Source organism: Dendrobates tinctorius, unplaced genomic scaffold (assembly GCF_039654945.1).
Source record: "Dendrobates tinctorius isolate UK_male_01 unplaced genomic scaffold, ASM3965494v1 ptg000020l, whole genome shotgun sequence".
NCBI classification, from domain to species: Eukaryota; Metazoa; Chordata; class Amphibia; order Anura; family Dendrobatidae; genus Dendrobates; species Dendrobates tinctorius.
This window is the reverse complement of record NW_027361688.1, coordinates 8,083,916-8,111,018: the sequence shown is the minus strand read 5'-3', so window position 1 is coordinate 8,111,018 and position 27,103 is coordinate 8,083,916. Positions and strand designations below refer to the sequence as shown.

Genomic DNA, 27,103 nt, shown 5'->3' with positions numbered 1-27,103 from the left:
TGGCAGCCGCAGTACCCCCATAAGAGAGACAGCCACTAAAGAGAGACACAGTGCCCCCCATAGCAATGACAGCTGCAGTCACAGTAGAAAAGAGACAGCCACAATGCCCCCATAAGAGAATCAGTGACAGCCACAGTGACCCCAATAAAATAGTGACGGTCACAGTGACCCCAATAAAATAGTGATGGTCACAGTGACCCCAATAAAATAGTGACGGTCACAGTGACCCCAATAAAATAGTGACGGCCACAGTGACCCCAATAAAATAGTGACGGCCACAGTGACCCCAATAAAATAGTGACGGCCACAGTGTCCCCAATAAAATAGTGACGGTCACAGTGACCCCAATAAAATAGTGACGGCCACAGTGACCCCAATAAAATAGTGACAGCCACAGTGTCCCCAATAAAATAGTGACGGTCACAGTGACCCCAATAAAATAGTGACGGCCACAGTGACCCCAATAAAATAGTGACGGCCACAGTGACCCCAATAAAATAGTGACAGCCACAGTGTCCCCAATAAAATAGTGATGGTCACAGTGACCCCAATAAAATAGTGACGGCCACAGTGACCCCAATAAAATAGTGACGGCCACAGTGACCCCAATAAAATAGTGACGGCCACAGTGACCCCAATAAAATAGTGACAGCCACAGTGTCCCCAATAAAATAGTGATGGTCACAGTGACCCCAATAAAATAGTGACGGCCACAGTGACCCCAATAAAATAGTGACGGCCACAGTGACCCCAATAAAATAGTGATGGTCACAGTGACCCCAATAAAATAGTGACGGCCACAGTGTCCCCAATAAAATAGTGACAGCCACAGTGTCCCCAATAAAATAGTGACGGTCACAGTGACCCCAATAAAATAGTGACGGCCACAGTGACCCCAATAAAATAGTGACGGCCACAGTGACCCCAATAAAATAGTGACAGCCACAGTGTCCCCAATAAAATAGTGACGGTCACAGTGACCCCAATAAAATAGTGACGGCCACAGTGACCCCAATAAAATAGTGACGGCCACAGTGACCCCAATAAAATAGTGACGGCCACAGTGACCCCAATAAAATAGTGACGGCCACAGTGACCCCAATAAAATAGTGACGGCCACAGTGACCCCAATAAAATAGTGACAGCCACAGTGTCCCCAATAAAATAGTGATGGTCACAGTGACCCCAATAAAATAGTGACGGCCACAGTGACCCCAATAAAATAGTGACGGCCACAGTGACCCCAATAAAATAGTGATGGTCACAGTGACCCCAATAAAATAGTGACGGCCACAGTGTCCCCAATAAAATAGTGACAGCCACAGTGTCCCCAATAAAATAGTGACGGTCACAGTGACCCCAATAAAATAGTGACGGCCACAGTGACCCCAATAAAATAGTGACGGCCACAGTGACCCCAATAAAATAGTGACAGCCACAGTGTCCCCAATAAAATAGTGATGGTCACAGTGACCCCAATAAAATAGTGACGGCCACAGTGACCCCAATAAAATAGTGACGGCCACAGTGACCCCAATAAAATAGTGACGGTCACAGTGACCCCAATAAAATAGTGACGGTCACAGTGACCCCAATAAAATAGTGACAGCCACAGTGACCCCAATAAAATAGTGACGGTCACAGTGACCCCAATAAAATAGTGACGGCCACAGTGACCCCAATAAAATAGTGACGGCCACAGTGACCCCAATAAAAGTGACAGCCACAGTGTCCTCAATAAAATAGTGACAGCCACAGTGACCCCAATAAAATAGTGACAGCCACAGTGACCCCAATAAAATAGTGACAGTCACAGTGTCCCCAATAAAATAGTGACGGCCACAGTGTCCTCAATAAAATAGTGACAGCCACAGTGTCCTCAATAAAATAGTGACAGTCACAGTGACCTCAATAAAATAGTGACAGCCACAGTGTCCTCAATAAAATAGTGACAGCCACAGTGACCCCAATAAAATAGTGACAGCCACAGTGACCCCAATAAAATAGTGACAGCCACAGTGTCCCCAATAAAATAGTGACAGCCACAGTGACCTCAATAAAATAGTGACAGCCACAGTGTCCTCAATAAAATAGTGACAGTCACAGTGACCCCAATAAAATAGTGACAGCCACAGTGACCCCAATAAAATAGTGACAGTCACAGTGTCCCCAATAAAATAGTGACAGCCACAGTGTCCCCAATAAAATAGTGACAGCCACAGTGACCCCAATAAAATAGTGACAGCCACAGTGTCCTCAATAAAATAGTGACAGTCACAGTGACCCCAATAAAATAGTGACAGTCACAGTGACCCCAATAAAATAGTGACAGTCACAGTGTCCTCAATAAAATAGTGACAGTCACAGTGTCCTCAATAAAATAGTGACAGCCACAGTGTCCTCAATAAAATAGTGACAGCCACAGTGACCCCAATAAAATAGTGACAGTCACAGTGTCCTCAATAAAATAGTGACAGTCACACACAGTGTCCTCAATAAAATAGTGACAGCCACAGTGTCCTCAATAAAATAGTGACAGCCACAGTGACCCCAATAAAATAGTGACAGCCACAGTGACCCCAATAAAATAGTGACAGTCACAGTGTCCTCAATAAAATAGTGACAGCCACAGTGACCCCAATAAAATAGTGACAGCCACAGTGACCCCAATAAAATAGTGACAGCCACAGTGACCCCAATAAAATAGTGACAGTCACAGTGTCCCCAATAAAATAGTGACAGCCACAGAGACCCCAATAAAATAGTGACAGTCACAGCGACCCCAATAAAATAGTGACAGCCACAGTGTCCTCAATAAAATAGTGACAGCCACAGAGACCCCAATAAAATAGTGACAGTCACAGTGTCCTCAATAAAATAGTGACAGCCACAGTGTCCTCAATAAAATAGTGACAGCCACAGTGACCCCAATAAAATAGTGACAGCCACAGTGACCCCAATAAAATAGTGACGGTCACAGTGACCCCAATAAAATAGTGACGGTCACAGTGTCCCCAATAAAATAGTGACAGTCACAGTGTCCTCAATAAAATAGTGATGGCCACAGTGACCCCAATAAAATAGTGACAGTCACAGTGACCCCAATAAAATAGTGACAGCCACAGTGTCCCCAATAAAATAGTGACAGCCACAGTGACCCCAATAAAATAGTGACAGCCACAGTGACCCCAATAAAATAGTGACAGTCACAGTGACCCCAATAAAATAGTGACAGCCACAGTGTCCTCAATAAAATAGTGACAGCCACAGTGACCCCAATAAAATAGTGACAGCCACAGTGACCCCAATAAAATAGTGACAGTCACAGTGTCCTCAATAAAATAGTGACAGCCACAGTGACCCCAATAAAATAGTGACAGCCACAGTGACCCCAATAAAATAGTGACAGCCACAGTGACCCCAATAAAATAGTGACAGTCACAGTGTCCCCAATAAAATAGTGACAGCCACAGAGACCCCAATAAAATAGTGACAGTCACAGCGACCCCAATAAAATAGTGACAGCCACAGTGTCCTCAATAAAATAGTGACAGCCACAGAGACCCCAATAAAATAGTGACAGTCACAGTGTCCTCAATAAAATAGTGACAGCCACAGTGACCCCAATAAAATAGTGACAGCCACAGTGACCCCAATAAAATAGTGACGGTCACAGTGACCCCAATAAAATAGTGACGGTCACAGTGTCCCCAATAAAATAGTGACAGTCACAGTGTCCTCAATAAAATAGTGATGGCCACAGTGACCCCAATAAAATAGTGACAGTCACAGTGACCCCAATAAAATAGTGACAGCCACAGTGTCCCCAATAAAATAGTGACAGCCACAGTGACCCCAATAAAATAGTGACAGCCACAGTGACCCCAATAAAATAGTGACAGTCACAGTGACCCCAATAAAATAGTGACAGCCACAGTGACCCCAATAAAATAGTGACAGCCACAGTGTCCTCAATAAAATAGTGACAGTCACATTGTCCTCAATAAAATAGTGACAGCCACAGTGACCCCAATAAAATAGTGACAGCCACAGTGACCCCAATAAAATAGTGACAGTCACAGTGACCCCAATAAAATAGTGACAGCCACAGTGTCCCCAATAAAATAGTGACAGCCACAGTGACCCCAATAAAATAGTGACAGCCACAGTGTCCCCAATAAAATAGTGACAGCCACAGTGTCCCCAATAAAATAGTGACAGCCACAGTGACCCCAATAAAATAGTGACAGTCACAGTGACCCCAATAAAATAGTGACAGCCACAGTGACCCCAATAAAATAGTGACAGCCACAGTGACCCCAATAAAATAGTGACAGTCACAGTGACCCCAATAAAATAGTGACAGCCACAGTGTCCCCAATAAAATAGTGACAGCCACAGTGACCCCAATAAAATAGTGACAGCCACAGTGACCCCAATAAAATAGTGACAGCCACAGTGACCCCAATAAAATAGTGACAGCCACAGTGACCCCAATAAAATAGTGACAGCCACAGTGACCCCAATAAAATAGTGACAGTCACAGTGTCCTCAATAAAATAGTGACAGTCACAGGGTCCTCAATAAAATAGTGACAGTCACAGTGTCCTCAATAAAATAGTGACAGCCACAGTGACCCCAATAAAATAGTGACAGCCACAGTGACCCCAATAAAATAGTGACACATGTCAACAAGCGTCAACGAGGACTGAGCCGAGGAATGAATTTCAGGATATTTCAAAGATGGGGGAGCAGACGCGGTCACTTCTTCAAGGCGGCTGCGGTGAGAGAAGAAGAGACAAAGTTCTGAAGACGGCAGCGTCTCAAGTAGTGAAGAAAGTAAGAATTTCAGGTAAAATGCTGGAAGAGACATGGAGGAGTCTGAAGGTCAGAGACAGACTGTGACATCTCCCCGGCCGGTGGGGGCTCATTATATATATATCTATACACCTCACATTGTAACAAAACCTCATCAACGCAAACAAATAAAGCAAAGAAAAAGAGTCATAAATGGAGTGCGAAGTTCTCTCCTCCAGGAATCAGACGAATGCTTAATTAGTTTAATTTGAAGTTTTGCCGTCAGCCTTTTTTCAACAGAAATTGAATTTCGGATTTATCTTTCACCCCTCTCGCCCCATCCTAAGGCTCATCACATCATGGCTCATTGTATCTGCATTCCAGAAACCAGGTTTTTTTGGTTTTTTTTTTTCCTTCTCAATCGTTACTAAATTTCTCTAATTCTTTTAAAACTTTCTGAAAGTTATCAAAGTTTCTATAATATAAAGAGAATAAGTTATCAGAAGAGAGGAACTTCCAGGAAAAGTCTGTATGGACATACATTACTGATCCTGAGTTACATCCTGTATTATACTCCAGAGCTGCACTCACTATTCTGCTGGTGCAGTCACTGTGTACATACATTACATTACTGATCCTGAGTTACATCCTGTATTATACTCCAGAGCTGCACTCACTATTCTGCTGGTGCAGTCACTGTGTACATACATTACATTACTGATGCTGAGTTACATCCTGTATTATACCCCAGAGCTGCACTCACTATTCTGCTGGTGCAGTCACTGTGTACATACATTACATTACTGATCCTGAGTTACATCCTGTATTATACTCCAGAGCTGCGCTCACTATTCTGCTGGTGCAGTCACTGTGTACATACATTACATTACTGATCCTGAGTTACATCCTGTATTATACTCCAGAGCTGCACTCACTATTCTGCTGGTGCAGTCACTGTGTACATACATTACATTACTGATGCTGAGTTACATCCTGTATTATACCCCAGAGCTGCACTCACTATTCTGCTGGTGCAGTCACTGTGTACATACATTACATTACTGATCCTGAGTTACATCCTGTATTATACTCCAGAGCTGCGCTCACTATTCTGCTGGTGCAGTCACTGTGTACATACATTACATTACTGATCCTGAGTTACATCCTGTATTATACTCCAGGGCTGCACTCACTATTCTGCTGGTGCAGTCACTGTGTTCATACATTACATTACTGATCCTGAGTTACATCCTGTATTATACTCCAGAGCTGCACTCACTATTCTGCTGGTGCAGTCACTGTGTACATACATTACATTACTGATCCTGAGTTACATCCTGTATTATACTCCAGAGCTGCACTCACTATTCTGCTGGTGCAGTCACTGTGTACATACATTACATTACTGATGCTGAGTTACATCCTGTATTATACCCCAGAGCTGCACTCACTATTCTGCTGGTGCAGTCACTGTGTACATACATTACATTACTGATCCTGAGTTACATCCTGTATTATACTCCAGAGCTGCACTCACTATTCTGCTGGTGCAGTCACTGTGTACATACATTACATTACTGATCCTGAGTTACATCCTGTATTATACCCCAGAGCTGCACTCACAATTCTGCTGGTGCAGTCACTGTGTACATACATTACTGATCCTGAGTTACATCCTGTATTATACCCCAGAGCTGCACTCACAATTCTGCTGGTGCAGTCACTGTGTACATACATTACTGATCCTGAGTTACATCCTGCATTATACCCCAGAGCTGCACTCACTATTCTGCTGGTGCAGTCACTGTGTACATACATTACATTACTGATCCTGAGTTACATCCTGTATTATACCCCAGAGCTGCACTCACAATTCTGTTGGTGCAGTCACTGTGTACATACATTACTGATCCTGAGTTACATCCTGTATTATACCCCAGAGCTGCACTCACAATTCTGCTGGTGCAGTCACTGTGTACATACATTACTGATCCTGAGTTACATCCTGTATTATACTCCAGAGCTGCACTCACTATTCTGCTGGTGCAGTCACTGTGTACATACATTACATTACTGATCCTGAGTTACATCCTGTATTATACTCCAGAGCTGCACTCACTATTCTGCTGGTGCAGTCACTGTGTACATACATTACATTACTGATCCTGAGTTACATCCTGTATTATACTCCAGAGCTGCACTCACTATTCTGCTGGTGCAGTCACTGTGTACATACATTACATTACTGATCCTGAGTTACACCCTGTATTATACCCCAGAGCTGCACTCACTATTCTGCTGGTGCAGTCACTGTGTACATACATTACTGATCCTGAGTTACATCCTGTATTATACCCCAGAGCTGCACTCACTATTCTGCTGGGGCAGTCACTGTGTACATACATTACATTACTGATCCTGAGTTACATCCTGTATTATACTCCAGAGCTGCACTCACTATTCTGCTGGTGCATTCACTGTGTACATACATTACATTACTGATCCTGAGTTACCTCCTGTATTATACTCCAGAGCTGCACTCACTATTCTGCTGGTGCAGTCACTGTGTACATACATTACATTACTGATCCTGAGTTACATCCTGCATTATACCCCAGAGCTGCACTCACTATTCTGCTGGTGCAGTCACTGTGTACATACATTACATTACTGATCCTGAGTTACATCCTGTATTATACCCCAGAGCTGCACTCACAATTCTGCTGGTGCAGTCACTGTGTACATACATTACATTACTGATCCTGAGTTACATCCTGTATTATACTCCAGAGCTGCACTCACTATTCTGCTGGTGCAGTCACTGTGTACATACATTACTGATCCTGAGTTACATCCTGCATTATACTCCAGAGCTGCACTCACTATTCTGCTGGTGCAGTCACTGTGTACATACATTACATTACTGATCCTGAGTTACATCCTGTATTATACCCCAGAGCTGCGCTCACTATTCTGCTGGTAGAGTCACTACACATACACATTACATTACTTTTCTTTTACTTGTCCAGAAGTATGGTGCTGAGATACAGAATATTGATTGCAGCTCTGAGGTATATTATCAGATGTGACTCGGGATCAGTGGGGCCATGAACAGAATCTGAGAATAGCAGTGAATACTGACACAAAGGTAGTTCACAATTTGAAAAGAAGCCTGTGCGGCTGACAAGTAAGTTGTCGTTTTCCCGTCTCGCCCTTCCGCTAGTGGTAATCGGCCTCCTCGCCTCCATCTTTTGGCTGCACCATTCTGCAAATGAAGAGTGAAATGCGGACTAATGTCTCTCACTTTTTCCTATTTCTCTCTTTTTTTTTTTTACGCACGGATTCATTATATCCCTCAGAAAAGCCGAAGATTAAGTTCTGCTTCTGTCACTGGGAAACCGAAAAACATGACAGATCCATCAATGTTATCAGCCGTCACCTCCACTGTTTCCAAACTTCTCAGATATCGGCTGGTAATTTCCTGTATGTCTGGAAGCGAGAGGCCTCAACTTAATGAACTCCGAGGACTCGTTGTTTTCCCTGTCACCCATCTAATGCCGCCGTTGTGCCAGTTTCACGCACGTCGCCCTCAACTAAAGCCCCTACCATCCAATTATATCAGTATCAGACTGTGAGCTCCCCCTAGTGGCCGCTGCCGGTAGACATATTATTTACCCTGTTTGAGGCGCTCACAGGATTTATAGTTGATGGCCTATTTCTAAAATAAGGCGATCAAATCAACACTGATACTACCCAATCCCCACTGGTCTCTGCTTCCTGGCCTACTCCTTCTGCTCAGGCTAGGGCTACTCAGTCAATCACCGTCCTGCCTTATTTTCAACCATTTGTGATGGGGAATAAACACCAAAATAAAAGCAGCTAGGATTCAGTTTGAGTAAATATGCCTTGTTTTAATTTTTTTTTTTTTATATACCAGTAAAAAAATATAGACAGTCCCTTTAAGGATCCCTTTTTGAGAGTTTCCAATGTAAATTTTGGCAAGAACAACTGTGCATGGATATGGTAAACCCCCTTGAAGAGGACCTGTCACTTGCATAAAAAATTGCGTTAAACGTTTTGTAAAAATCCCTGAGCTTCACTGATTCTGCTGCTCTTTTCCATTTTGTGCTACGTTGCTCCATTGCAGAGATATTCACATTTGTTTCTTCTGGAGTGCAGCATGTGTAATCTCCATTTACAGTACAACTGGGCATTTCTCTGGGGGCGTGTGCTTTCACCTCTCCCTCCCAGACATGTCCAAACACAGCTCTGCTGCTGATCTAGCAGTACATCAGTCTTAGACGTTGCTGAGTTGTAATTGGTAGTCTCTTCAGAGAAGACTCTGAAGAGACACCCAGTTGGACCGCATAGCAAAGATTTCACATACTGTGCTCCAAAAGCAACAAATGGGAATATCTTTGGAATAGAGTGGCGCAGTGCAAAATTGAAAAGAGCGGCATAATCAGGGGGACTTGGGGATGGTCACAGGATATATAACTCAACTTATTTTAACAAATGGCAGGTCAACCTTTAATCACTTGGTGACCTCTATGTATGGCAGAAAGAGTGGGCCCAGGAGTTGAGCATGCCCCATACAATGCGGGCAGGGGCGTACCATCCACAACAGCAGTCCACTCAGCCAGTATGGGGCCTGTGAGTCAGGTGACCCGACGCTGCTTGGCATTGATACCCGTTTCCCTGGTATCACAATTTCAGCTGTATCCTCAGGATGTGGATGTCATTGAATAGAATGGTGAATCAGGGAGTCAAAGGCTCCATTAGCCACCATTCAGTCTACGGGTGTGAGTTTGGGACTCTGTGCTCTGCAAGTTCAATGACATCACTGTGGTGTGGAGCCTCAGTACTCACACTGCCCAGGGGAATGGGGCGAGGCGAGTAGTGCTTTGTTATGTCAGTAACTGGGGCCATCCTACTGAATAAGGGACTGTGGGGGCCACTCATACTGATATTTAGGCTGGTAGGTGCTATAATACTAAGTAGGGGATTAGTGGGGGCCATAATACTGAGTGGAGGGCTGATAGGGGCCATAATATTGTGTGAGGGGCTGTTATGGGTCATAATACTTAGTGGGGGCCATAATACTGATTAGGGGTTGGTAGGGGCTATATAACTAAGTGGGAGGCTGGTAGGTGCCATAACACTAAGTAGGGGATTAGTGGGGGCCATAATACTGAGTGGGGAGCTGATAGGGGTCATAATATTGAGCTGGGGGCTATTAGGAGCCATAATACTTAGTAGGGGGCCATAATACTGATTGGGGGTTGGTAAGTGCCATGAAACTGGGAGGCTGGTAGGTGCCATAACACTAAGTAGGGGATTAGTAGCGGCCATAATACTGAGTGGGGAGCTGATAGGGGTCATAATATTGAGCTGGGGGCTGTTAGGGGCCATAATACTTAGTAGGGGCCATAATACTGATTGGGGTTGGTGTGAGCCAAAAAACCGGAAGGTTGGTAGGTGCCATAACACTAAGTAGGGGTTTGGTGGGAGCCATAATAATGATTGAGGTGTTGGCTGGGGTCATAATACTGAGTGGGTGGCTGGTAGGGGCTATAATATTGAATGGGGGCTGGTGGGGGGGGCGATTGTCGGCTATGCTGATACTGATTGTGACCTCAGCATTGAAGGAGTTAGAGACATGGCAGGAAGAAAGGAGGGACGGTTGCATCTGATGACTATTGCCATCTCACAGCTACCATGAAGTCTGTAGCTGGAGTACATAAGAGTTTGTCAACTTACCAATACACTGCAATACTACAGCACTGCTCAGTATTCTAGAGGCGATCGGAGGCTCGACTTCCCTAAGGACTGTTAAAGAATGTGAAAAAAAAAAATTAAATTATAAAAAAAAGCAAAAATTTGAACCTGCAAAGTCACCTTCTTTTTCCCCAAATGCAAATAGTCAAACCTGAATAATAAAAAAAATTACATATCTCGTATCATTGAGTGCGTAGATGCTTGAATAATAAAAAATTTTTAGACTATAAAGTGAACACAAAAAAAAAAAATTGGAATGGAAGAATTGCTGTTTTTTTTTTTTAAACTTCATCTCAAAAAAAAAAAAAAAAATTATGAAAACATTAAATCATTTTGACCCCACAATGGTAACAAGAAAAACTACAGTTCGTTGCTCAAAACAAGGCAAAAATATAGGTTGAAAAATATAAAAAGTTACAACTTCAAACTAATTTTTAAATGTAATTTTTACCATACAGTGAATGACGCAAAAACAAAACCCTAAAGATAAAGGCAGAATTGCTGTTTTTTGTTTTTTTTTTACATTTTTCTGTACTTTATATGGCAAAAAGAATGGTGTCATTCAAAATTACAAATCGTCCAGCTAAAAAAAAAAAACAAGCCCTCATATGATGTAACGGGGACGGAAAAATGAAAAAAAAAAGTTATGGCTCTTGGAAACAAGGGGAGGGGAAAAATGGAAAATGTCCGTGCCTTCAAGGTTCACTTTCAAGGTGTCTTCATATTTTGGCAGGACCATGTGTCCAACTAATATGTGTCCCCCCCCGGTTTCAGGAGAATCATCTCAATCCTCAGGGTAAAGTTTTGTTCCTATACAGAGACGTCAGCCCTCACCGCAGAGGCCATATTTCATACTTCTGCAATCTCCGCCATCTTCCTCCATAAATCCCCACGTTCCGGTCAGAACCCCGGCACATTTGTGCAAATCAAATTCCAAACTCTAAAAAAAAATAATAAAAAGGGATTTGTTGCTGGGGCTCAGATTGCCCTTAATAATCGAGGTCCTAAAAGCGAAGGCAAAGCTCCGATGACTGCAATTCATATTTATGATATATAAATCAATCTCAGATCTGAAATAAACAGTCTGCTCGGCTTTACGGTCAATATAGCGGGAGGGAAATGGAGTAGAAATTCCATCCCACTGTGGAAACTTCAAAGACTTGATGCTACAGTTAAAGGACTCGTGCAAAATTAGGAAAACAAGGCTGCTTGAGCCTAGAAATGGCGCCACTCAGTTCCACAGGTTGCATGTGGTATGGCAGCTCAGTCCCATTCACTTTAATGGAGTGGAGGCAAAACCTGTGGACCTGGGAGAAAGCAGCCCTTTTTTTTTCTATTTCTTGACAATCCCCTTAAAGAAATATTCAATAAATGCACTGCTTGTAAATATTCATTATCCATGACATTAGTGTTTTTAATCCCCTTTGGTTAATTCTGTCAATTTGCTGGCTCACACAGTCCCGTGATAACTAATGCCGCAGGCCCAGGCACTATTGGATCCAACATTCTGTACTGATTAATTTAAAAAAAAAATCTCTAAAGAGGACAAAAATCTATATTTCTGATACAGAGCTCCAAATCTACTGCATATACATAAATTAAAGGGGATCTGTCACTTGCCTTAAATTTGTAATTGTATTACTTGGTGTAAATGCCGCTGTTCTCCTGAATCCGGAGGTGTTTTTCTTTTGTTCCTGCGCCTCTCCGTTCCTGAGAAATGGCCTCATCTTCATTGCTTCCAAATATAGAGTTGTTAGTGAAGTGGGTGGGGCACCTGGAGACTACGCCCACAAAGAAGAGTTGAGGACCACGCCCACTTAGGTAAAAAGCCTAGATTTATACACAGAGAAGAGAGGGCCATATCTCAGGAACGGAGAGGCGCAGGAACAAAAGAAAAACATTGCCGGATTCAGGAGAACAGCAGCATTTACACCATGTAAAAAAAGTTAAACATTATTGGCAAGTGACAGGTCCCCTTTAAATTAAATTCTGACTACCTGCAACCACCACTAGAGGGAACTCCCTGCATACTGTTTTATTATTAAGCTCAAGGTATGACCAGTAAATATTAAGCTTCCCCTAGTGGTGACTGCAGGATGACATGATCTTGTTAGAAAAATCAGGTGGGGGGAATCCCTCTTTTTTGGAGTCAGAATAAAGCAGCCACAAAAAAGTATCTCTCTTTCTTCGGAGGATCAGGCATGTTCATTCATTTCAATTGGAACTGTGTAATACTTGATTTCACCTGCAGAGGAGCTGCAGGGAAATATGGCTTATCATGAATGATCTCAGCTGCAAGACATCCTGTAATCAGCTTACAGCCAGGAGACCCCTTCAAGAAAAAGGGATTGTCCAAAACTGACAGCTCCTTTAAGTTATTTTGAAGGTTAACGTCTCAGGACGGAGGTGATAAGAGGCGTCCAAACCTGCGGATACAATTTAATCACAATGCCGTTTGATGTGAATAGATGACATGTTTAAAGGGAATGCCAATCATATGCCATGAATCATGGGTACGCAGTGCACAGCCCGTAGAACAAGTCATGATATCAGATGCGGCGTAGCCGCTCCAGCTCATTAATATGCGCCACACACAATTATAGCAATTAACAGCTATGCACAGAATCCACTTATGAAGAGAGTCAATAGAGGCAGACGGCTATTACGTGCTGATGTACAATACATTATTCTCTATTATTACTCTGCTTAGACTGTTCCTTGTGTGAAAAGACTTTTTTTCAATAATTAGGTACCTCTCTTCCCTCTTAAAGGGTATGTGCACTTTTACAGCCTTTTCTTATTGCATTCATTAATCTAAAATGAAAAATGAAGAAACCTTGGAAATATGTTTTATTAAAAATCCTTTCATTTTTTTTTTTTTTTTGCAGTTTCTGAGTTAATAGTTGCTCATAATCCTGAGTTGCTCGTAATACTGACTTGTTTGAGATCCTTAGTTGTTCGGTATTCTGAGTTGTTTATGATCCTGAGTTGTTTATGATCCTGAGTTTTTCAGAATCCTATATTGCTTGGAATCCTGAGTTGTTTGGAGTCGTGACTTGTTCGGGATCCTGAGTTGATTTTGATTCTGAGTTGCTCAGAATAAGGAGATGTCTGGAATCGTAAATTGTTTGAAATCCTAAATTATTGGGAATCCAGAGTTATACAGAATACTGAGTTGTTCGGAATCGTCAGTTGCTCAGAATCCAGAGTTGTTAAAAATCCTGAGTTGCTCATAATCCTGAGTTGTTCAGATTGCTGAATTGCTCAGAATCTTGAGTTGTTTGGAATCCTGAATTGTTCGGAATCCTGAGTGGCTCGGAATCCTGAGTGGCTCGGAATCCTGAGTGGCTCGGAATCCTGAGTGGCTCGGAATCCTGAGTTGTTCGGAATCCTGAGTTCAGAATCCTGAGTTGCTCGGAATCCTGAGTTCAGAATCCTGAGTTGCTCGGAATCCTGAGTTGCTTGGAATCTTTATCTCTTGGCTGAAGTGCAGAGTTGTTATATACAGTAGAGCATCGCCTGCTCTGGAGGACCTGTCCTAAACTGCTTAACAAGGACAAGCAACTGATTAGAATGAATGTGGTGAAGTACCTAATTTCCCCTGTGGTGGCACTGCAGGGAAATTGAACACTTACTGCCTGATTTTTTTCTTAGATTGCAGTTGATCAAAAGCAGGAGGACACTCCATGAACTGTTTATAGTCTGAGAACCTTTCTAACAGGCAAGGATTGTTTAAAGTGGTGAACCCTTTGAAAGATGTCCTCCATTATCCAAATGCTTTGGACGTCCACCATTCTGGACAGCTGTAAAGAATGACTCTCACCATGGCAAAATATAGGCCAAGTAGACTTCATTTCCTCCTTGATAGCTGTTATCCTCCAAGTAAAATTTATCACCAATCCACAGTCTAGGTGTCTGACTTCATTCCCTTCTTTGGGTGTTATTAGAATGGTGGTCACGCATTCACACAACCCGTCCATTCATGCAAGACTATGGGACTCCCATTCTTGAAATTAGTGAGGACCCCTACAGAGATACCCCTCACATGTATGAGTTAATAGAATGGTAGTGTGCGTATGGGACCACCAATCTGCTTACTTCTATGGGTCTATGAGAATAGTAATGACCATGCTTGACCACCACTCCTTAGACTGCGAATAATGTGGTGGTAAGTGACGCATATGGTTTACCCTCCATCTCATGGTCCGTGGGGTGGGACCCTAACCTCACTGATTATTATTCATCCTCTAGGTTGTGCCATATGGATCTTTCTGAGATTTGGTGCCCTTATGGGTTTTCCATCATGGAGGTCTGGAGGTGTTGTGTGGCTGTCAAGTTCTTCACTTCCCTGTAACCCTTGTTGGGCATTCTATCTAAACATTGGGGCATGCTTTTAAGTGAGCCCAGATTGAAACCCCATATTTCTGTACGACCGAATTTGGTGGCGAGACGGGCTAAAAACTTAAAGGATTGCTTGAGTCACAGTCATTTTAGGCGTCCAGTCACTAGGCTTAACAGAGGCACGCGTTTAATAGGCACCTTTCCCTGTGGTAACTGTAACATCTGTTCGTTTATTATATGTGCCAACACTCTCACTCTGTCTTCTTTCCCATTCCAGATCACGACCCATTGTTATGTTAATTGTAAATCTCGGAATGTTGTATATGCTTTGATCTGTCCATGTTTAAAAATCTATGTTGGACAAACAACACAAGAACTGAGGAAAAGGATCCAGCATCATTTCTCTTGCATTACGACAGCGAAGAAAGACATGGAGAAAGGGAAGACATTGACCACGGTTGCCTCACATTATTTGACGACACACAGTTCCCAATGGAATGGCACCAAGATTATGGGACTAGAGACAATTCAGCCGGACATTAGAGGGGGTGATATTACTCTCGAATTACTTAGACGTGAATCAAAGTGGATTTTTAATCTTAACAGCCTGATGCCGTCTGGCCTCAACGAGGACTTATTATTTACTGGATTTTATAAACAATCTTAAATGAAATTATATTTGTAGGGTCCAGGTATATATCTCTTAGTCCTCATAGGTTTCGGTTGAAATTTAATCCATATTAAGCAAGACTTATTCATTATTTGAGCGAGTGATGGTGTTGCCATTTTCTAGCCACAATTTGGTTGGTCTTGTGTTACTTGTTTTTGGGCCTTTGGTAGTTTGCCTTCACATGTTGTGTTTTGGGTATATAAATAGCACACCATGTTTATGATCATTTAACTGGTATCCGCTAACACACCTCCATTGTTTTGGAATTTGATGTACAAGATTCTCAAAAGTACTATGAGTCGTTTATAGATGTACTCAGTTAGTGTCGGGATGGTAATGTTTATTATATTGGTGTCTGGCATATCAATTATTAAACTTTAGGTCGACAATATGGACTATTTACTAATAGTAATGTGTAAGTAATTGATCTCTCTCGTCATTTGAGCTATTATAATATACTCATGTTGGCTGCTTGATCAATTGTTTTGGTTTAGTCGACCTTCTGTTTGGTTTTCACAATTCCATCATCTTTAAAGTGGGACATGAGTACATTGTTTGATTACCATAAGATAGTGAACATTGTTATAACTATAATAAAAATAGTTCATTTAGAAAGACTTAATAATTTTTTTGGGGGGAGGGTATGCGGATGCTATTTGTGATTGGTAGTGCGTTGATTGAACAGTGACCTATCGAGTCGCTTGCCAAATCGACACATGATATCACTCTGATGGACCCAATGTGTGACATTATTCAGTCATACACTATGTGATGATGCTCTCAGAGAGATAGTATTTATAGATAATCGAGTTTGGTCATATTCTTCAGAAATTTTGATAATATATGCTTCCTCACTAGGGTCATCTTTATGATCATTTTATTAGTCTAGTGGATTATGTAAATTCAGTACACTATTTACTGATTTGCGCATGCGTGCTTTTTTCACTTGTAGAATTTAGCATTTTTTATATATACATATGGTGGGTTGCTACCGTCCAGACCAATTTCAGATGGCTTTGTATATATCTGGAGTCTTAAGTGGATGAATGCTGCCTCATAGATGGGAATTTATATATCCCGTCTTGCTCATGTTTCATATCCATATTTTTGTAATTGGATTTTCGGTGCTGTTCACAGTATGTAGGGGTTATATATTCTGGCCCTTTGTGTGATATAATTCCCAGCAAATAACATACTACAAAAGTCTTTATTTATAAGTGTTATCTCTAATATGGTGTCATTATTACTGATGTAAGTTTTATTTAGCAGTTAATGCAATTATGATATGGCTCTGAGTGGCATAATGATTGTTGCGTTCATTTACTGTTCTACCGATACTATTACAGCCTCGCGCAGGCGCAGTATCATTGTGACCTTTTCCATTGCACATATAATACTTCCGGGTTGCGGACGCTGGTGCCGGCGTACTAGAGGATGTCATCTCTGTATTCCGACGCTCGCGCCGGCGCATTAGATGATGTCATCGCTACATTCTGAGCCGCCTGCGCCGCAATGGAACACACATGGTGTCTGTCTACCGCCGCTTCCTTGGTAAGCTTATATTCAGCTGTGCTTTATCAATAATTATTCAAATGTATTTAAGGACACAGGTGATGGGCCTGTAGTACCCCTGACGAAGCCACCGAGTGTGGCGCAACGCGTCGGGTCTTAGCCCTCCTTGGGTGCACTCCTGTTATGGATGACCCCCGTACGGTCACGGGTTTTATTTATGGATGACATAGGTATTCATTACATCTTGTGTCTGTGTCATTCCAATTGGAGACACAGTTGATTAATTGTATTGTATGGCCCTGTTTACTATACAGGTTTACTGGGGGCTGTAATTTGGTTTTGTACAGAGGGTCATTAGTTCCCCTGTACTGCATTATACATGCCTAGCATGTTGTAATTGGTGGTCATGGTCTTTGTGACACCTTTTGTCACTATATCTGATATTCATAACATTGGATATCCTTTGCATTATTATATGCTTTTTTCCACACATGCTACAACTACATTGTATCCCAGGCTCCAGGGTGTTGTTCGTATGCCCGCATATTTATGCAATTGTTTTATAGGTACATTATCCAATTGGAGTGCACTGTCTTCTATATATTTATATTGTGATCGCATGTGGTGTGCTATTTATATACTACACTAATTTAGACAACATATTATGTTTCATTAGGAGTGCATAGCCAGGGAGGTGTGGTTCTATTATGAGCCTTTGTTTGTGGATGTCACATGAGTGACGTTTTTAATGTTTTTAACTCTGTTTGTTATCTGTGTCCAAATAAAGATTTACATGTTTTTGCCAAGTCGGGTGATCCCCTTATATGACCTATACTTTTTCAATTTGTTAATATGGATCTTTCTGAGATTTGGTGCCCTTATGGGTTTTCCATCATGGAGGTCTGGAGGTGTTGTGTGGCTGTCAAGTTCTTCACTTCCCTGTAACCCTTGTTCGCATTGAGTGGAAACCAAACCTTGACTTTGGCTTCTGGTGGACACTAGGACGGCAGTAGATAAAAGTTGGGAGTATGACTGGCTACTGTTCCGTGAGCCTTGCTGTGGCCTTCTGGCTCGAAGGGTTAGCTAAGGGTTTTTCATCTTTTACAGAGGGTTAGCGATAGACCATTTTTTTGTGTGGCACACTGCAATTTGGTGAAGAAAGTTATGCTCTCAGAATAGAAAAAAAAAGATGTTTGATGTGGTCTATACTCAAAAAGTACAACCTAGATGTCCCCAAAGGTGGAAGACCCTTTTAATCATTTTTCAAGAGGACAGGTTGAAAAGTACCAGTGTGAATTTGCTGGCAGCTGTAGGACACTGGTGACCATCACGGCAAAATTTCTTCTAGATATATTTTTCCCTCAGGATAAATTGGCGATCATAGTAATTTTCCATCCGGATTCTTATTCGTTCGCCATATTACAGACGAAGGACAGCAGCTTGGGAGACTTATACATTTTTGCCGGTCTGTCACTTTTTTGATAAGATCTATTTGCATTCACGCAGGTAATGTACGTCACTGTCAGATTATAATGTAAATTACACTTCACCATCCAAGAATTCTGACAACTTGAGTAATTAAGGAAAATGGGGCAGAGTCAAAAAAAAAGGGAAAAAAAATCAAATTTTTTTGAAAAAGAAAAAATATGTTCAATCTATTACTCTGTCTGTGGGATTTATTCCCGTAAGCTTGTTAAGTCTTAGGAGATGACTCGAGGGTTAGGCGAGTTTGCTATGTGGTCTACCTTAATTCACTGAAGAGTATAGAGTCTGCGCTCGCTATGGTGTCTGAAATCAATGAAAGGGTCTTGGGTCTGAATTTGCTGTGGCGTCTAGGGTCTTAAATGTCAGGGAGCGTGTCTAGGATCTGAGATCAATGTTGGGTCAAGGGCCTAACATCGCTGTGAGGTTTAAGGTATGAAGACGCAGGGGGGTGGTTTAAGGGCTGAAATCGCTGTTGGGTCTGGGGTATGAAATCACTAGGGTGGGGGGGTCAAGGATCTGAGATCAATGTAATGTCTAGAACCTGAGTTAGCTGTGAGGTCTAGGGTCTGAAATCACTGGGGTAGAGGTGTAGGATCTGAGATCAATATAGGGTCTACAGTCTAACATCGCTGTGAGGTTTAAGGTGTGAAATTACAGGGGGGTGGTCTAGGGTTTAAGATCCATGTGAGGTCGAAGGTCAGCTCGCTGTGGGATCTAAGGTCTGAAATCAATGAAGGGGTCTAAAATCTGAGATCAATGTAGGATCCAGTGTCTGAGCTCACTGTAATGTCTAGCATCTGAGTAAGCTGTGGGGTCTAGGGTTTGAAATCACTGGGGTGGGGATGTAGGATCTGAAATCAATGTAGGACCTAATATTGCTGAGAGGTCTAAGGTCTGAAATTGCAGCGGGGGTGGACTAGGGTATGAAATAATTGGTGGGGTCTAGGATCTGAAATTATTGTAGGGTCTAGGGTTTAACATCGCAATGAGGTCTATGGTCTGAAGTTGCAGGGGGATAGTCCATGGTGTGAGCTCGCTGGGGTCTAGGGTATGAAAAGACTGGGGGGCTTGGGATCCAAGATCAATGTAGGGTCTAGGGTCTAACATTACTGTGAGATATAAGGTCTGAATTTGCAGGAGGAGTCTTCTAGGGTCTCAGCTTCCTGTGGTGTCTGGAGTAGGAAATCACTGGGGTGGGAGTAGTTTAGGATCTGAGATCAATGTAGGACCTAGGGTCTGAGATCAATGTAGGGTCTAGGGTCTGAGCGAGTTGTGATGTCCAGAACCTGAGATAGATGTGGGATCTAGGATCTGAAATCACTAGGCTGAAGGTCTAGGTTGTGAGATCAATGCAGGGGAATGGTCTGAGGTTTAAGACTGATGTGGGGTCAAGGATCTGAAATCACTGAAGGGGTCTAGAATCTGAGATAAATGTAGGATATAGGGTTTGCGCTCACTAATATCCAACATCTGAGTCAGCTGTGAGGTCTAGGGTCTGAAATTTCTGGGGTACGGGTCTAGGATCTGATATGTATGTAGGGTCTAGGGTGTAACATTGCTGTGAGATCTAAGGTATGAAATTGCAGGGGAGGTCTAGGGTCTAAGCTCACTGTGGGGTCTAAGGTCAAATCGCTAGGGGGGTCTATGGTTTGAGATTGTTGTGAGGTTTTGACTGAGGTTTTCAATCTCTGTGTGGTCTTACTGTAATCACAGTAGGGTCTAGAAAAGTCTAAAATTACAGCGGGGTCTGAAATCAAGGGTTTGATACTGTTTTGGGGGTAGAGGGTCTCAGATCACTAGGAGGTGTGGGGTTTAAGTTCTGAGATTATTGTGGGGGGTTTGATTGGAGCCTAAAAGTGTTTTGGGGTCTCCTTTAAATCACTGTGGAGTCAATGGTCTGAGTTTGCTGTGGGGTTTTCAATGAGGTTTAAAATCTTTGTGGCGTCTGCCTGAACTTATTGTGGGTTCTTTGGTCTGAAATCCCTGTGGAGTCCGAGATCACTGTGGGATCTAGGGTTAGATCACAGTGATGGCTTGCCTGGGCCTAAAATCTATATGAGTTCTACTGTCTGAATTCCTTGTAGGATATGAGATCATTGTAGGGTCTGTTTGAGATCTGGGGGTCGAGCTTTGAGTCTCTTGGAGTCATGTGAATGAAGTACATTAGTGATGTAGAGAGTGTTTGGAGGTGTGGCCTATTTGAAAAGATGATTGGTCATATTGGCGGAATTTTTGTATTCTGCCTTACCCCATTGATATTTAGGTCTAGGGTTCCATCACTTTGCACCATTGTCAGTGACGTTTTCTTCTCCACTCTTACAGCCTCGTCATGCAAATTCGTATCTACGCCGCGCCTTCGCAGCTTCAAGCCTTCGCGTGTCGAGAATCATCTTGCCTTCTGTCGCTTTCTTTCTATTTTTCCTTAAGACCAATTTTTAGAAGCTTAAATCTCCAGTCGACACAGGACGTCTTGGCTCATATCATAAAAATAATTTATCACATCTTTTCACACACCCACCGGTACTATCACCGCTGACTCTCACGCTCTCCGTCTTCCTCTACAAGAAACGGAGTTTTATCAAAAAAGAAATTGGTCATTTATAATAAGATATAAAGATCTGACCAAACCAAATCTCAGCACCGTGACCGGACTTTATGGCCGAGGAGGGATTAAAGCAGGCGCTCAGAACTGGCGCTTACTGTGCGTAGCTTAGTTACCCGCTATTTACCCTGGATACCAGCTCCCAGCGTCTGCTTACAGTGCCGGGAGCTCGCTGATCATTGGTCTTCCGCTGCCACACGCAGCGATGCGCGCTGGCCAGCGGGGGACCACCGATCAAAAAATGGCCCAGGACATTCCTGCACGATCAGCGATACCCGGCGGGGGGGGCGGTCGCTGATGCATGCCACACACAGCGAGATCGCTGGCAAGATCGCTGATGCATCACAAAATCTGTGACGCATCAGCGATCTCGTTAGCGATCTCACTTAGTGCGAAGTACCCCTAAAGTTGCCCAACCTTAACTTTCCAAAAGGTGGTGTCACTGAGCTTTATCTGAGTTAAAAGGTTTGTATATTTTTGCACCCTTTTTTGCTGCAGTGTGTCTTTAAAAAAAAGCAGTGAAAAAGCAAACTACATAAATTAATTTAAAAAAAAAAAGTTTAAAAAAAAGCAAGAAAATAGTACGTGATTATTATTCAGATCTATTTGCGTGTGAATCTCTGTGCGTGTGTATGTAAGTATCTATGTGTCTATGTATGAATGTGCAGGTATTTGTGAATGAGTATTTGTGTATGAGAATCTTTGCGTGGATGAAAATTAAGCTTGTGTGGCGTCCCTGAGGGTTCAGTTGCCACAGAGGTACTGCACCTCCTCCTGAGGTCTAGTACCCCACCATCCAGGTAAGGTGGAGGCTCCTGACCACGCTCCAACACCTGCATCTCACACAACACAGTAGTTCAGCAAAGCCACATTGCGGCTCCCTGCTTGGAGTGCTGGGAGGCGGGTGGAGTTAAGATACATAAAAGAGTGGGAAGGTTTAGAATTTCAGTTAGTCAGTCGGAGAGAGTCACTCAGAGAGGAGTGAGGATCCCTGGGAGAGGGATGAAGGAAGGAGGTGCCGCAGCGGACCTCAGTGACCTGAGCCAGCTGGCACGGGAAAGGAAAGAAGGAGAAAGACGTTGAGCAGAAACCTGATCTTCCATAAGAAGGAAAGACTAGTACGGAACGTAGGAGTAAAAAGGAACAGAGGACGTGGGTTAGAGGAAGAACCCTGCCTAGAAGTTCTAAGCGCAAGGCCGGGGCCCGATCCCCGAGGTTGTTTGGACACTAATCGTTCTGCAGCAGACACCGGTGGAGTAGTGGGCTGTAAATGCACTACTCCCATCTAAGACTTGGGGCACAACAGCAACATTGATAATGAGCCGGGACTCAGGAGTAAGGAGTCCCCAAAGCAGGCTACAGCTGTCTGCCGTACTAGTAGAGTTCTTGGGACCATCTTAAAGGAGGAACTCCAGTGTAACTCAGTACTAGGAGATCTTCACACTACGTCTCGCGCTATAGAGGAGACGTTCAGAAAGGCACATGTTCGTGGAGTGTTGGAAGGGAGCGTCCTATCTTGCCTGGAGGTCAACTGAGCCCCTGACCCGGAGGACACAGCACGGAGGCAGGTACCTGTGTGTACTACAGACTGTGAGTAAAGCTTTGGAACTACAAGCCCTGGTGTCCTCCATTCATTCCTGCGCCAACACCCCTGGTACCGCCACATCTGGGTACCAGCTTCTACACTGCCTGCACCTCTCAGCTACCCCTACACCTACACTGCCCTGGGACTACAGCTCCACCTGTGGGGAGCTTCACTATCTTGGCTGCAACACACCACCAGTCCCAGAGGATCTGCATGCAGCGTCGGCTTAACATCTCCCTTGCCGAACACCACAGGTGGCGTCACGAACTATTCATAAACTCTATTCACCCCTTTTTGCCATGGAACCCCAGGGCCACGGACCGGGTCACAGCTTCCGTGACAACTCCCATTGCGATCAACGGGCTAGCCCTGGTCGGGCGCTCCACTTGTATGTGTCTATCAGTATGTATAGTATCTCCTGTGTGTGTATGAGTATCTTTGTATGTATGTTGCTTCCATTTTTGAGTATATATGTATGTATATACAGTATACATATATATATATATGTGTGTGTGTGTGTATTACTCATATACACTCACTGGCCACTTTATTAGGTACACCTGTCCAACTGTGTGTTAAGACTTAATTTCTAATCAGCCAATCACATGGCGGCAACTCAGTGCATTTAGGCATGTAGACATGGTCAAGACAATCTCCTGCAGTTCAAACCGAGCATCAGTATGGGGAAGAAAGGTGATTTGAGTGCCTTTGAACGTGGCATGATTGTTGGTGCCAGAAGGGCTGGTCTGAGAATTTCAGAAACTGCTGATCTACTGGGATTTTCACGCACAACCATCTCTAGGGTTTACAGAGAATGGTCCGAAAAAGAAAAAAAATCCAGTGAGCGGCAGTTCTGTGGCCGGAAATGCCATGTTGATGCCAGAGGTCAGAGGAGAATGGGCAGACTGGTTCGAGCTGATAGAAAGGCAACAGTGACTCAAATTGCCACCCGTTACAACCAAGGTAGGCAGAAGAGCATCTCTGAACGCACAGTGCGTCGAACTTTGAGGCAGATGGGCTACAGCAGCAGAAGACCACACTGGGTACCACTACTCTCAGCTAAGAACAGGAAACTGAGGCTACAATTTGCACAAGCTCATCAAAATTGGACAGTAGAAGATTGGAAAAACGTTGCCTGGTCTGATGAGTCTCGATTTCTGCTGCGACATTCGGATGGTAGGGTCAGAATTTGGCGTAAACAACATGAAAGCATGGATCCATCCTGCCTTGTATCAACGGTTCAGGCTGGTGGTGGTGGTGTCATGGTGTGGGGGGAATTTTTTCTGGGCACTCTTTGGGCCCCTTGGTACCAATTGAGCATCGTTGCAACGCCACAGCCTACCTGAGTATTGTTGCTGACCATGTCCATCCCTTTATGACCACAATGTACCCAACATCTGATGGCTACTTTCAGCAGGATAATGCGCCATGTCATAAAGCTCGAATCATCTCAGATTGGTTTCTTGAACATGACAATGAGTTTACTGTACTCAAATGGCCTCCTCAGTCACCAGATCTCAATCCAATAGAGCATCTTTGGGATGTGGTGGAACGGGAGATTCGCATCAGGGATGTGCAGCCGACAAATCTGCGCCAACTGTGTGACGCCATCATGTCAATATGGTCCAAAATCTCTGAGGAATGCTTCCAGCACCTTGTTGAATCTCTGCCACGAAGAATTGAGGCAGTTCTGAAGGCAAAAGGGGGTCCAACCCCTTACTAGCATGGTGTACCTAATAAAGTGGCCAGTGAGTGTATATATATATATAAATATATATATATCTATAATGTGTGTAATTTAAATAATTTTTGGGGAGAAATACTTCATATTCTGGAAGAATTTCAAGGGTGCCAACACCCTGTATGTATGTGTGTAAATATGAAGGAGTATGTAGGTATATACAGTATGTAGAAGTACGTAGGTATACAGTATATGTACTTGTGTATCAATGTGTAAGTTGTAATATATGTATGTATACTGTGTGTATGAGTTTGTACTGTAGATATATTTGTACTTGTGTATGTAAGCATATGTGTACGGTATGCGTATGTAGATATATATGGGTCGCCCACTCAGGGCTGCGGGGTACTTGGTACCGGGCCGGTATCAGCGGGATGTGTCACAGCAGTGGTGACCCGGACCGTGGCCCTGGGCGCCCAAGTAATAGGAAGATGGTGGAATGTAGTTAGATGAATAGTTCGTGACGCCACCTGTGGTGTTCGGCAAGGGAGGTGTTAAGCCGACGCTGCAGACAGATCCTCCGGGACAGATGGTGTGGTGCAGCAATGATGGTATAGCCCTCCACAGGCAGGGCTGTTGTCCCAGGGCAGGATAGGTGAAGAGACACTTAGATAGTGTAGTGTTTGGCGCAGGGGATGTAGCAGTACCAGGCGGACGGACGCCGGAAGGAATGGAGGACACCAGGGCATGTAGTTCCAAAGCTTTACTCACAGTCTGTAGTGCTCGCTTCTGTGCCGTGTCCTCCGGGTCAGGGACTCAGTCAGTCAACCTCCAGGCAAGATGGAAAGCTCCCTTCCACACTCCGCCAACTTATGTGCGTTTTCCTGAACGTCTCCTCTATAGCGCCTTTGAGTGTGAAGATCTCCTAGTACTGAGTTACACTGCAGTTCCTCCTGACAGATGTTCCCAAGAACTCTACTTGTACGGCAGACAGCTGTAGCCTGCTTCGGGGACTCTCTACTTCCGAGTCCCGGCTCTCTATCCGTGTTGCTGTTGTGCCCCAAGTCTTAGATGGGAGTAGTGCATTTACAGCCCACTACTCCACCGGTGTCTGCTGCAGAACCATTAGTGTCCATACAACCTCGTGGACCGGGCCCCGGCCTTGCGCTTAGAACTTCTAGGCAGGGTTCTTCCTCTAACCCACGTCCTCTGTGTTCCCTTTCACTCCTACGTTCCGTACTTGTCTTTCCCTCCTATGGAAGCTCAGGCTTCAGTTCAATGTCTTTCTCCTTTCCCTTCCCGTGCCAGCTCGCTCAGATCACTGAGGCAGCTTCAGCACTCCTTCCTCCATCCCTCTTCCAGGGACCCCCACTCCTCTCCGAGTGGCTTCCTCTCTCAGACTGACTTGACCTCAATCCTAAAACCTTCCCGCTCTTTTATCTGTATTCTCAACTCCACCCACCTCCCAGCACGTCTAGTGTTCCAAGGAGGGAACCACCAAAGGTGCTCTGCTTCTCTCTAAGCAAGGAGCCGCAATGTGGTTTTGCTGAACTACTCTATTGTGTGGGGTGCGAGTGTTGGAGCGTGGTCAGGAGCCTCCAACTTACCTGGATGGTGAGGCACCACACCTTAGGAGAGGGTGCAGTACCTCTGTGGCGACTGAGCCTCAGGGGCGCCACATATACAGTATGCATGTGTATGTGTGGGGGTGATCTCTTAAAGTGAAACCTGTTATGTTTGCCTGTTCTTGACCTAAATATGAGCTGAGTGCATGCTTAGAGGAAAGAATGTATCGGATACACAGAGTCAGACACGTGCTCCTCTCTCAGCAAAAGTTGGCACACAACTGAATTTCATTCTTAGAACAAAGAACCATGCTACAGACAGGAAATGGGTGTTGCACAACTTCTGAACAGCCAGTGTCAGTCTATGATAGGTCCATTCCAACTTCACTCCATATATGGTATTCAGTGTCTTCACTTCTGCATTCCAAAGATTCCTTCCAGGGTGGTTTCAGGACATAGACACCATATCTGAACTAGCTTATATACGGTTTAATAATTGATTTCAATGGCCATTTTCTCCTTCACATTTGTAGGTATATATAGTAGGTATGTGTATGTATATATATACAACATGTATGTAGGTATATACAGTATGTACTGTATGTGTATGTATGATGTGTACAGGTATCTGTGTGTAGTATGATAATGTATTCGTGTGTATATCTGTGTACTATGTGTGACAGTTATATACTAATGCACTAATAAGCCTTCCACACAGATGAACTCTCATCTCACCAGTCCTCCAATACACAGGTCACTCCTTCATATAAGGCCTCTCTCTCGAGATCTGTCGCTTTCAGCTATTTCTCGCCTTCCGTCCATACAAGCAGATAATCATTCTCCCCCATATTGGCAGTCTGGCTCGTAACCCAGCCAGCAGGCCCTGTCACCATAGTAACATATCCCTTGTCATGCTTCCTCAAAGCCTCCTTTGATTTTACATCCTGCAATTTGCAGCCGTCCTGCAAAACCCATAAAAAGGTGGGAAAAATGGAAAATAAAGCGGCGGAGAATCTGCAATCAAGGAATGCAAAGCAAAAAAACCCTCACGCTGCTACAGATCGAATACTAATCATTGTGGATGTAG

General features: G+C 43.6%; 1 protein-coding gene and 1 long non-coding RNA gene across 4 annotated transcripts in view; one reads left to right on the top strand and one right to left on the bottom strand.

Moving 5' to 3' along the window:
• Window positions 1-15,539, top strand: part of LOC141083372 (uncharacterized) — a 137,822-nt gene extending 122,283 nt beyond the window's left edge. For both annotated transcript variants that reach the window (XR_012230699.1, XR_012230698.1), the window contains exon 7: window positions 15,194-15,539. This is a non-coding gene — a long non-coding RNA (uncharacterized lncRNA). The remainder of the gene's footprint in view (window positions 1-15,193) is intronic.
• The window catches only part of TMEM178B (transmembrane protein 178B), a 244,690-nt gene that overhangs the window by 75,821 nt on the left and 141,766 nt on the right, over window positions 1-27,103 (bottom strand). The gene's annotated exons all lie outside the window — the stretch shown is intronic.